General features: G+C 38.7%; 1 long non-coding RNA gene across 2 annotated transcripts in view; it reads left to right on the top strand.

Moving 5' to 3' along the window:
• Window positions 1-384: 384 nt before the first annotated feature.
• The window catches only part of LOC138443466 (uncharacterized), a 31,371-nt gene continuing 17,992 nt past the window's right edge, over window positions 385-13,763 (top strand). The window contains exons 1-2 of one of the 2 annotated variants that reach the window (XR_011258165.1): window positions 385-513; window positions 13,601-13,665. This is a non-coding gene — a long non-coding RNA (uncharacterized lncRNA). Of the gene's footprint in view, window positions 514-13,151; window positions 13,666-13,763 lie in introns of those variants that run through there. The other variant, XR_011258164.1, reaches the window with a different exon arrangement.

Raw genomic sequence — 13,763 nt, 5'->3', positions numbered from 1 at the left:
ATAGAGCTTCTCCATCTTTGGCTGCAAAGAATATAATCAGTCTGATTTGGGTATTGACCATCTGGTGATGTCCATGTGTAGAGTTTTCTCTTCTGTTGTTGGAAGAGGGTGTTTGCTATGACCAGTGCATTTTCTCAGCAAAACTCTATTAGTCTTTGCCCTGCTTCATTCCATATTCCAAGGCCAAATTTGCCTGTTACTCCATACCCAAAGGGCAGCGGCCAAGAGGAGTTACCCCACGTCCAAGGTCGGGGCAGCAGCCAAGAGTGCCAGGCTGCGATGGCGCAAGAACGGCCAAGAGGAGCTACCCTGCGTCCAAGGTCAGGGGTGTTGGCTGGGAGGAGCCACCCCACGTCCAAAGAGCGGTGGCTGCACGGGCACAGGAGAGCCTAGAGGAGCTATCCCATGTTGAAGGTCAGGAAGGGCGGCGGTGAGGAGATACCCCTCATCCAAGGTAAGGAGCACCGGGTGCGCTTTGCTGGAGCAGCCGTGAAGAGATATCCCATGCCCAAGGTAAGAGAAACCCAAGTAAGATGGTAGGTGTTGCAAGAGGGCATCAGAGGGCAGACACACTGAAACCATACTCACAGAAAACTAGTCAATCTAATCACACTAGGACCACAGCCTTGTCTAACTCAATGAAACTAAGCCATGCCTGTGGGGCAACCCAAGACGGGCGGGTCATGGTGGAGAGGTCTGACAGAACGTGGTTGACTGGAGAAGGGAAAGGCAAACCACTTCAGTATTCCTGCCTTGAGAACCCCATGAACAGTATGAAAAAAGCAAAATGATAGGATACTGAAAGAGGAACTCAGTAGGTGCCCAATATGCTACTGGAGATCAGTGGAGAAATAACTCCAGAAAGAATGAAGGGATAGAGCCAAAGCAAAAACAATACTCAGGTGTGGATGTGACTGGTGATAGAAGCAAGGTCCGATGCTGTAAAGAGCAATATTGCATAGGAACCTGGAATGTTAGGTCCATGAATCAAGGCAAATTGGAAGTGGTCAAACAGGAGATGGCAAGAGTGAATGTCGACATTCTAGGAATCAGCAAACTAAAATGGACTGGAATGGGTGAATTTAATTCAGATGACCATTATATTTACTACTGCGGGCAGGAATCCCTCAGAAGAAATGGAGTAGCCATCATGGTCAACAAAAGAGTCCAAAATGCAGTACTTGGATGCAATCTCAAAAACGACAGAATGATCTGTTTTTTTCCAAGGCAAACCATTCAATATCACGGTAATCCAAGTCTATGCCCCAACCAGTAACACTGAAGAAGCTGAAGTTGAATGGTTCTATGAAGACCTACAAGACCTTTTAGAACTAACAACCCCAAAATATGTCCTTTTCATTATAGGGGACAGGAATGCAAAAGTAGGAAGTCAAGAAACAGAGTCATTAGGGAAATACAATTCAAAATGGCAATGAAGTACTACTCTACTGCTTCACACCTACTAGGAGAGCTATAAGAACAACAGCAACAAATGGAAAATAACAAGTGTGGGCAAAGATGTGGAGGAATTGGACCTCTCATGTATTGCTGGTAGGAGCATAAATGCTGCTTTGGAAAATAGGTTGGCATTTCCTCAATAGGTGAGACATAGAATTACTATACAAGCCAGCAATTCTTATGCATTTACTAAGCACGTGTTCAAACAAAGATTTAGATATAAATATTCATAGAGAAAGGATGGAAACAACTCAGATGACCATCAACTGATAAATGAATATATAAGATGTGGTATATCCTTATAATGGAACACTTCTTATTCCACTATGCTACAACATGGATGAATCCTGCAAATACTGTACTAAGTGAAAGAAGCCAGACACAAAAGGCCACATATTGTGTGATTCCGTTCATCTGAAATATCTAGAATAGGCAAATCCACGGAAACAAAAGGCATATTAATGGTTGCCATGGGCTAGGAAGAAAGAATGGGACAAGACTGCGAAATGGCTATGGGGTTTCCTTTTGTGATGCTGAAAGTGTTCTGGTACCAGATAGTGGTAATGATTGCAGAACACTGTGAATGTATTAAATGCCACTGAATTGTATACTTTAAAATAGTTAAAATAGTGAAGTATATGTTATGTGAATTTTACCACAATAAAAAAAAAGCACATTACAAAACAGTAGGTATAGTTTTTGTTTTTCTGAAGTATATGCATATGAAAAAATGTGTAGAAAGATAGGGACTCCTCTGGTGGTCCAGTGGTTTAGAATTGCCTTCCAGTGCTGGGGATACAGGTCTGATCCCTAAACAGTTTCTGATCAGTCTCTCTCAGTCTTGCCTAACTCTTTGCGACTCCATGGAGCCTGCCAGGCTCCTCTGTCCTTCACTATCTCCCTGAGATTGCTCAAACTTATGTCCATTGAGTTGGTGATGCCATCCAACCATCTCATCCTCTGTCACCCCCTTCCCCTCCTGCCCTCAATCTTTCCCAGCATCAGGGTCTTTTCCAATGAGTCAGCTCTTCACATTAGATGGCCAAAGTATTGGAGCTTCAGCTTCAGCATCAGTCCTCTCAAGGAATATTCAGGGTTGATTTCCCTTAGGATTGGCTGGTTTGATCTCCTTGTAGTCCAAGCGAGTCTCAAGAGTCTTCTCCAGGCCTATGGTTCAAAAACATCAATTCTTCAGCACTCAGCCTTCCTTATTATCTGGCTCTCATATCTATACATGACTACTGGAAAAACCGTAGCTTATACACACACAAACACCCATATGTATATATAAGACCTCCATAATCTGGGTTTAAAATATTATTTTAAAGTTTTCCTGGAGGATACAGGAGCATCGTGTAGTGTGAGAAGCTCCCTTTGTCTCACACCTTCAGTTTACAACTAGTAAAACATCCCTGACTCAAGAAAAGCTCCCAACCCAACACACCAGGATGCTAGAGAGATCCATACATCTGTACATGTGAAGGTGGGTGGATTGGAACACAGAGGAGGTGGAAGGTGGGGAAAGAGCAGAGGCAGTGCCCAGGATCCCAGCCCCTTGGTCACAGCAGCCGAGCCCAGCAAACAGCGGAGCAGGAGGAGGGGTAGCGGACACAACTTCAGCATCTCTGCTGAACAGGAAACAGGGCAGCGGCACTGGTGGGCCGAGACAGTCCCTCCAACTGTGGTGACGCCTACAACTCCCCGTGGTCCCCTGCCCTTGCCTACTGCAGCAGTTACTGCAAACCAGACAACCCCAGACACGGTGGAGACAATCCCTGACCTCGGCTCCCCCAGCTCTCCCACTCCTCTCTCATCACAGTGGCAATGTTTGCAAACCAGACAACTTTGGACAAAATAAAGGTTCCCGCCGTCCCAGTGCCCCTGGTGGTGACACCAGTAACACCAGTGTTGCCAGCAGCACCAAGGCACTAGGAACCCCAGAGGCACAGGCAGCTATGACAAGGGCAGCAGCGACACCTTTGGCAAAAGTAATGGAAGATGGAAAGTGCTAATTCTCAAATCTAGGCAGCAGCTCCAGTAAGAGAAACCAAAAACTTGTGCTATAGCACCACCTACCGATAAGCAAAAGAAAGGCCTTCTAGTGACTGGTCTGTTAAATTGTTAAAAGTAAACAAAACTATTTAAATAAGAAAAGTGTTCACTATTTCAAATGTGCTGGCAGAGGATCGGTTCATCTTGCATCATAAAAAGACATGATAACACAGTACCAAAAAAAGAAAGTGACAAGTCCACAGAACTGAAACAAAATTATAGAAGCCTTCTAATCCAACTGTTAAAGAATTCAAAAATAGCTGTCATGAAGAAATTAAATGAGCTACAAGAAAATACAGAAGACAGCTCAATGACCTCAGGAATAGAATCAAGGAACAGAAGGACTATTTTACCGAAGAGAATGAAACTCTAAAAAAGAACCAAGTAGAAATTGTGGAGATGAAGAGCTCAATAAATGAGATGAAGAATGCATTAGAAAGCACTGAAAACAGAGAAGGCCCTATAGAAGAGATAATTCACAGACTCAAAGATGGAAATCTAGAAATGACTCATGTAGAAGAGGAGATAATAAAACTAAGTTTTGTTTTGTTTTCAATGAAGAAACTATGAGAACTATCTACATTAGGAAAGGCAACATAAAGATAATGGGTATCCCAGAAGAAAGGAGGAAGAGGGAGCAAAGAACTCTTAAAGAAATAATAACAGAATTTTCCAAACCTGGGGAAGGAAATGGATGTATACATTCATGAAGCTAGTATAACATCTAATTATATCAGTGCAGAAAAACCTTTTCCAAGACATATTATATTAAAGCTGTCAAAAGTCAGTGACAAAGAAAAAACTTAAAAGACATAGAGGGAAAAAAGAGTAACCTACAAAGGTACCTCAGTAGGCTATCAGCATATTTCTCAGTAAAACCTCTACAGGCTGTAAGACAGCAAAATGACATACTCAAAATACTGAAAGATGGAAACTTTCAGCCAATAATAACTTCAGCAAAGTTATTATTCAGATATGAAGGAGGAATAAAGGCTTTCCTAGACCAACAAAAGCTGAGAGAGTTCATCACAACTAGATCTATTTACAAGGAATGTTGAAGGGAGCTTTTAAACCTGAAACAAAAAGACAAAAGTACACAAAACTTTGAGTAAGGTGATGAATAGACAGAATCAGAAAAATGAGAACTCTGTATCAGAATACTGTTAAACAATACAGTATAAAGTTTAAAGGGCAAAAAGTATTTAAAATAACTATAGCTTCTTCAATTTGCTAGTGAATTCATGATATAAAGAAGGATAATTTGTGACAATAAAAACATGGAAGGGAAGAAGAAAAAGACAAACCTATATAGACACATGAAGACAAGATGCTATCACCAGAAAAAGAAACTATATTCCTAAAAAGGACTATTTTATCTATGAGATATTTTATACAAACCTCATGGTAACCACACACACACACACACACACACACACACACACACATAAAATTGGAGCAGAGACATGAAACATGAATAAGAGGAAACAGAAAAACATCATAGAAAACCACCAAACCAAAATAACAGACAGAAACACAAGGGAAAAGAAACAACGGAGATAAAGAGGAACTAGAAAACAGAAGATTAAATGACAGGACTAAGTCCTCATCTATCAATACTCATCTTAAATGCAAATGGATTGAATTCACTAAGTAAAGGACACAGAGTGGCTGGATGGATTAAAAAACAAGACCCAACTATAGACTGCCTTTGGGAGACTTAGCTCTAAAGACCAACATAGGCTCAAAGTGAAGGGATGGAAGATGATACACCAATCAAATGGCAGCCAAAATAAAGCAGGTACAACCACTACTCATATCAGATAAAATAGACTTTAAGAAAATAAAGTAATAAGAGACAAAGATGTACCTAATGACAAAGGGGACAATCCTTCAAGAAGATATAACATTTATTAGTATAGATGGAACTAATATATATGAATCAATTATTAATAGACCTATAAAGAGAAATTGGCAGCAGCACAATAATAGTTGGGAACTTCAACATCCTACTACATCAATGGATAGATTATCCAGACAGAAATTCAATGAGAAAATATCAGTCTTAAATCAGGTGAACTTAATAGATTTATGCAGAAGACCCCGTTCAAGAGCAATAGAATACACATTCTTCTCAAGTGCACATAGAATATTTTCAAGGATATAGACTAGATGCTGGGACACGAAACAGCTTTCAGTAAATTTAAGAAGCCTGAAATCACATTAAACATTTTTTCCATACATAACAATGTGAAACTAGAAATCAGTTACAAGAAAAAAACTGGGAAAAATATGTGGAAACTGAACAACATGTTACTGAAAAACAATTGAGTCAATGAAGAAATAAAAGGAGAAATATAAAAAAAACCTGAAGACAAAAATAATGACATACCAAAATCTATGGGATGCAGCAAAAGCAGTGCTAGAAGGAAAATTTATGGCAACATAAGCCTAACCTCAAGAAACAAGAAAAATCTCAACTAAACAACTTAACCTTATATTTAAAATTTGGAAGGAATGATGCTAAAGCTGAAACTCCAGTACTTTGGCCACCTCATGCGAAGAGTTGACTCATTGGAGAAGACTTTGATGCTGGGAAGAATTGGGGGCAGGAGGAGAAGGGGACAACAGAGGATGAGATGGCTGGATGGCATCACCGACTCGATGGATGTGAGTCCGAGTGAATTCCGGGAGTTGGTGATGAATAGGGAGGCCTGGTGTGCTGTGATTCATGGGGTCGCAAAGAGTCAGATACAACTGAGCGACTGAACTGAACTGAGAAAAGAACAAATGAAGCCCACTGAAGGAAATAATAAAAATCAGAGTGGAATTAAATGAAATAGAGACTAAAAAGATATCAGAAAAAATCAATGAAGCTACGAGTTGGTTCTTCGAAAAGATAAAAAATAAAGACAAAATTAGAAATGAAGGAAGAGAAATTATAACAGAAATGACAGAAATACAAAGGATTATAAGAGAATGCTATGAACAACTATACAACAACAAATTGGATAATCTAAAAAATAGGTAAATTCTTTGAGTATAAAATCATACAACCAAGACTGAATCATCAAGCAATAGAAAATCTGAGTAGACTGATCTCTACTAATGAGATTGAAACAGTAATAAAAACCTCCCAAAAAACAAAAGTCCAAGACAAGATGGCTTCTCTGGTGAATTCTACCAAACATTCAAAGGATATTTAATACCAATCCTCAAGCTATTCCAAAAAAATTGAAGCGGAGGCAATGCTTCCTAACTTGTTTTACGAAATGATTATGCCAATACCAAAACCAGAAAAGAGCACCACAAAAAAAGGAAATTACAGGTCAATATCACTGATGAATATAGATGCAAAAATCCTCAACAAAATATTAGCTAACCAAGTACAATAGTATATTTAAGTTATCGCACACCATGATCATGCTTTGCTGGTGGATCAGCTGGTAAAAAATCCTCCTGCAATGCAGGAGACCTTGATTCAATCCCTGGGTCAGGAAGATCCCTTGGAGAAGGGATAGGCTACCCACTCCAGTCTTCTTGGGCTTCCCTGGTGGTTCAGATGGTAAAGAGTCTGCCTGCAATGCAGGAGACCTGGCTTTATTCCCTGGGTTGGGACAATCCCCTGGAGGAGGGCGTGGCAACCCACTCCAGTATACTTGCCTGGAGAATCCCCATGGACAGAGGACCCTGACCGACTGCAGTCCATGAGGTCACAAAGAGTTGGACACGACAGCGACTAAGCACAGCAGAGCACACCATGATCAAGTGTGATATATTCCAGGTATGCAAGGATGGTTCAACATCTGCAAGTCAATCAGCATGATACACCACATTAGTAAATGAAGGATAAAAATCATATGATTATTTCAATAGAGTAGAAAAAGCATTTGACAAGATCCAACATCCACTTATCAGGGTCATGAAGATCTTTTTTGTACAGTTTTTCTGTGTATTCTTGCCACTTCTTAATATCTTCTGCTTCTGTTAGGTCCATACCATGTCTGTCCTTTATTGCGCTCATCTTTGCATGAAATGTTCCCTTGGTATCTCACATTTTCTTGAAGAGATCGCTAATCTTTCTCATTCTATTGTTTTCCTCTATTTCTTTGCATTAATCGTTGAGGAAGGCTTTCTCTCTCCTTGCTATTCTTTGGAACTCTGAATTCAAATGGGTGTATCTTTCCTTTTCTCCTTTGCCTTTTACTTCTCTTCTTTTCTCAACTATTTATAACTTGTCAGACAACCATTTTGCCTTTTTGCATTTCTTTTTATTGAGGATGGTCTTGATTACTGCCTCCTGTACAATGTCATGAACCTCCATTCATAGTTCTTCAGGCACTTTGTCTATCAGATCTAATCCTTTGACTCTATTTGTCACTTCCTACTGTATAATTGTAAGGATTTGATTTAGGTCACACTTGAATTGTTTAGTGGTTCTCCCTACTTTCTTCAATTTAAGTCTGAATTTGGCAATAAGGAATTCATGATCTGAGCCACAGTCAGCTCCTGGTCTTGTTTTTGCTGACTGTATAGAGCTTCTCCATCTTTGGCTGCAAAGAATATAATCAATCTGATTTCAGTATTGACCATCTGGTGATGTCCATGTGTAGAGTTTTCTCTTGTGTTGTTGGAAGAGGGTGTTTGCTATGACCACTGCATTCTCTTGGCAAAACTCTGTCAGCCTTTGACCAGCTTTGTTTTGTACTCCAAGGCCAAATTTGCCTGTTACTCCAGGCAAATTGACTTCCTACTTTTGCATTCCAGTCCCCTATAATGAAGAGGACATCTTTTTTGAGTGTTAGTTCTAGAAGATCTTGTAGGTCTTCATAGAACTGTTCAACTTCAGCTTCTTCAGTGTTACTGGTTGGGGCATGGACTTGGATTACTGTGATTTTGAATGGTTTGCCTTGGAAACGAACAGAGATCATTTTGTCGTTTTTGAGATTTCATCCAAGTACTGCATTTTGGACTCTTTTGTTGACCATGATGGCTACTCCATTTCTTCTTAGGATTCTTGCCCACAGTAGTAGATATAATGGTCATCTGAGTTAAATTCACCCATCCCAGTCCATTTTAGTTCACTGATTCCTAAAATGTCACTTACCTAAGTGGGCCTTAGGAATCATCACTATGAACAAAGCTAGTGCAGGTTATGGAATTCTATTTCAAATCCTAAAAGATGATGCTGTGAAAGTGCCGCACTCAATAGCCAGGAAACCTGGAAAACTCAGCAGTGGCCACAGGACTGGAAAAGGTCAGTTTGCATTCCAATCCCAAAGAAAGGCAATGCCAAAGAATCTTCAAACTACCACACAATTGCACTCATCTCACAAGCTAGCAAAATAATTCTCAAAATTCTCCAAGCCAGGCTTTAACAGTACATGAACTATGAATGTCCATTGTTCAAGCTGGATTTAGAAAAGGCAGCGGAATCAGAAATCAAATCGCCAACATCTGCTGGATCATTGAAAAAGCAAGAGAGTTCCAGAAAAACATCTGCTTTTGCTTTATTGACTACACCAAAACCTTTGACTCTGTGGATCACAACAAACTGTGGAAAATTCTTAAAGAGATGGAAACACCAGACCACCTGACCTGCTTCCTGACAAATCTGTATGCAGGTCAAGAAGCAGCAGTTAGAACTGGACATGGAACAACAGACTGGTTCCAAATCTGGAAAGGAGTATGTCAAGGCTGTATATTGTCACCCTGCTTATTTAACTTATGCAGAGTATATCATGCAAAATGCCAGGCTGGATGAAGCACAAATTGGAATCCAGATTGCCAGGAGAAATATCAATAACCTCAAATATGCAGATGACACCACTCTTATGGCAGAAAGTAAAGAACTAAAGAGCCTCTTGATGAAAGTGAAAGAGGAGAATGAAAAAGTTGGCTTAAAACTCAACATTCAGAAAACTAGGATTATGGTATCTGGTCCCATCACTTCATGGCAAACAGATGGGGAAACAGTGGGAACAGTGAAAGACTTTATTTTTGGGGGCTCCAAAATCAATGCAGATGGTGACTGCAGCCATGAAATTAAAAGACGCTTGCTCCTTGGAAGAAAAGCTGTGACCAACCCAGACAGCATATTACATAGCAAGGGCATTATTTTACCAACAAAGGTCCAGCTAGTCAAAGCTATGGTTTTTCCAGTAGTCATGTATGGATGTGAGAGATGGACCATAAAGAAAGCTGAGCAGCGAAGAATTGATGCTTTTGAACTGTGGTGTTGGAGAAGACTCTTGAGAGTCCCTTGGACTGCTAGGAGATCCAACCAGTCCATCCTAAAGAAAATCAGTCCTGAATATTCACTGGAAGGACCGATTCTGAAGCTGAAACTCCAATACTTTGGCCACCTGATGTGAAGAACTGACTCATTGGAAAAGACCCTGATGCTGGAAAAGATTGAAGGCAGGAGGATAAGGGGACAACAGAGGATGAGATGGTTGGATGGCATTACTGACGCGATGGACATGAGTTTAAGTAGGCTCCAGGAGTTGGTGATGGACAGGGAAGCCTGGCACGTTGCAGTCCATGGGGTCCCAAAGAGTCAGACATGACTGAGCGACTGAACTGAACGTCCACCTATGATAAAAACTCTCAATAAAGTGGATACAGAGGGAACAAACTTCAACATGATAAAGGCCATTTATCACAAGCCCACAACTAATATCAGGGTAAAAAACTGAAAACTATCGGCCTAAGATCAGGAGCAAGACAGGGATGCCCACTCACACCATTTTTATTCAACATAGCATTGGCAGCCCTAGTCAGAGAAGTTATACAAGAAATAGAAATAAAAAGCATCCAAACTGGAAATCAAGATATAAAACTGTCACTATTTGCAGATGACAAGATCTTATGTATAGAAAACCCTGAAGATCCCACTAAAAACTATTATAAACAATAAATGAATACAGGAAAGTTGCAGCATATAAAATCAACATACAAAAATCAGTTTCATTTCTATATACTAACAATAAACTATCAGAAAGAAATTAAGAAAGCAATTATGTTTACAATTGCAATGAAAAGAACAATATACACAGGAATAAATTAAACCAAGGAGGTGAAAACCCTATACACTGAAAACTATAGGACATTGTTGAAAGAAATTGCAAAAGACACAAAGAAATGGAAAGGTATTTTGTACTTATGAACTGAAGAACTAACATTGTGTGAATATTCATATTACCTAAAGTTATCTACAGATTCAATGTAATCCCTTTCAAAATCCCAACGAAAATTTTCACAGAAATAGAAAAGAAAAATCTAAAATTTATATGGAACCACCAAAAATCTCAAAAAGCCCAGGCAATCTTGAGTAAAAAAGAACAAAACTGGAGGTGTCACAGTCCCTGATTCAAAATTATACTACAATGCTAGAGTAATCATAACAGCATGGTATTGGCAGAAAATCAGACATACAGATCAATGGAATAGAATTGAGAGCCCAGATACAAACCCACACATTTATGGATAACTAATTTATTATTTCAATTTGGGACAAATGAGTCAAGACCATACAGTGGAGAACAGCAAATCTCTTCAATAAATGGTGTTGAGAAAATTGCACAGTCACATAAAAAAGAATGAAGCTAGACCACCATCTTATACCATACACAAAATCAACTCCAAATGGATTTTTTAAAAAAAAGAAAGATTTGAAGACCTGAAATCATAAAATTCCTGGAAGAAAACATAGGCAATATGCTCTTTACCATTGCTGTTAGTAATATCTTTTTGCATATGTTTTCTCAGGCAAGGGAAATAACCTTGAAAATAAAAAAATGGGTGGGAATTCCCTGGTGGTCCAATGGTTAGGACTCCGTGCTTTCATTGTCAAAGACTTGATTTCAGTCTCTGGTCAGGGCGTTAAGATCCCACAAGCAACATGGCGTGACCAAAAAATAAATAGATAAATAAATGGGACTACATCAAACTAAAAGCTTTTGCCCAGCAAAGGAAACCACCAACAAAACAGACAAATCTATTGAATGGAAGAAGACATTTGCAAATCATATATACAATTAGGGGTTAACATTCAAAATATATAAAGAACACATACAACTCAACAAAAACAAAAACAAAATGCAATTGAAAAATGGGCAGAGGCTATGAATAGACATTTTCCCAAAGGAGACATGGAGATGGCCAACAGACGAATGAAAATATGTTCAACACCACTAATTATTAGGGAAATACAAATCAAAACAACAGAAAGCTATCACCTCACACTTATCAGAATGGCTATTATCAAAAATACAATAAATAGCAAATGTTGGAAAGGATGTAGAGAAAAGGGAATTCTCCTTCACTGTTGGTAGGATTGTAAATTTGTGTATCCATAATGGAGATTCCTCAAAAAATTAAGAATAGATCTACTATACAATTTAGGTATTCTACTCCTGAGTATTCAAAGAAAACAAAAACAATAATTTGAAAAGATATACACACCTCTATGTTCATTGCAACATTACTTACAATAACCAAGATATGGAAACAACCTATGATCTTATCAGTGGATGAATGGGTCAAGATGTCACACACATACGCATATATACATATATATATATACCGCATATAATCCATATATATATATATAGTATATATATACACCATTCAGTCATAAAAAGGTGAAATCTTGCCATTTGTGACAGCCTGGATGGCCCTTGAGGGTATTATGCTAAGTGAAATAAGACAGATGTAGAAAGACAAATATCATATGATTTCACTCATGTGGAATGTAAAATATAAATAAATGAACAAACAAAACACATAGATATGGAGAACAGACAGGAAGGAGGTTGAGAGGGAAGGTGAAATAAGTAAAGGAGATCAACTGTATAGTGATGGATGGAAGCTAGACTTTTGGTGGAAAGCACACTCATGTTGGGAAGTCGTTCAGTCGTGTCCGACTCTTTGCGACCCGATGGACTGTAGCCCACCAGGCTCCTCCATCCATGGAATTTTCTAGGCAAGAGTACTGGAGTGGGTTGCACACTATTGTGTATTTAAAAGCGAAATTACAATGTTGTACACATGAAACTAATATGTTACAAATCAATGTTGCCTCAATTTAAAAAATAAAATTTTAAAAAGTATGCCATTTCTCAATCAATGGAAAAGAGAAGGTTAAATCAACTTGAAGTGGGAAAAAGAAAGTTTTTCTTGTATTGAGCCAAAAACTCTTTTTACTTGTTAAATGAAACCTTTAGTTGGGGAAAAATTGATAAGGTTTTAAAGGTAAATAGCACCAAGGAATCTGGAAACTACTAAAATGATGATGGAAGAGAACATTCAGAGAAACAAGTAAACATGTACTTAGAAAGAAAAAATTCTCTTTCATAGCTGAGTCAAAGATGTTACTGTAGGAGAGAAGTACCTTTCAAAAAGGGTAAGGCAAGCAAATAAAAGGGAATAAGGATGCAACAGAATCATATTAAGAGGCACAGACTAGAAGTTCCTTTTGCAATCAACTGTAACAAATAGTGCTAGGGAATTAAAAAAGAACTCAGGGAAAAAATTAGAAAACTATTTTCCAAATCTATTATCTCTGACTACAGCTGCCAACTGGGTTGTAAGGACGTACGGGCTGTAAATGTGGTTTGTGTTCATGAAAAAACCTTCAGAAGGGACCAGAGAAAATAACATATGTGCAGTCATGTAGCATTTATAATAATGATGATGATGATATCTTCATTTCTAATAATAGTATTTACATGTACCTTTGTCATGCTTACTCTGTGCTTCACCCTATCTTAAGCACTTCTAGTGTCTTAATTCAATTAATCCTTACAATACCCCTAAAAAGCAGGCACTAATATCCTTGTTTTACAGTTAAGGGAAATAAAGTCCAGGGAATTTACTGTCACACAGCAGCTAGTCAGTAAAGGGCTAACTCATTTCCAGGAGTCCGTGCTCTAGAGTACATGTACTTAACCCCAGTAACACTGCCTCTCTGGCCAAAACATTCCCTCCAGCTGTGATTGCCAAAGGGTAGTCCTTTGTCAAAACTATTTTCAAAATAATACTAAGATTTTTTTTTTTCTTTTTTCATTCTCATGTGTTTACGAGTACACAGAAGAAATCTCCAGAGGCTACAGGAAGTATAATGACATCATCACTTTAATGGCTAATAGACAATGGGTTTGTATAGTCTTGTGTTTTCTGGGGTTTTCTTTTTATGAACTTTTACTGGCATATAAATTGCTTTACAATGTTGTGTTAGGTTTCTACTGGGCAGC

The sequence above is a fragment of the Ovis canadensis genome, chromosome 7 (genome assembly GCF_042477335.2).
Source record: "Ovis canadensis isolate MfBH-ARS-UI-01 breed Bighorn chromosome 7, ARS-UI_OviCan_v2, whole genome shotgun sequence".
Taxonomy (NCBI): domain Eukaryota; kingdom Metazoa; phylum Chordata; class Mammalia; order Artiodactyla; family Bovidae; genus Ovis; species Ovis canadensis.
This window is presented reverse-complemented; position numbering and strand designations above follow the sequence as displayed.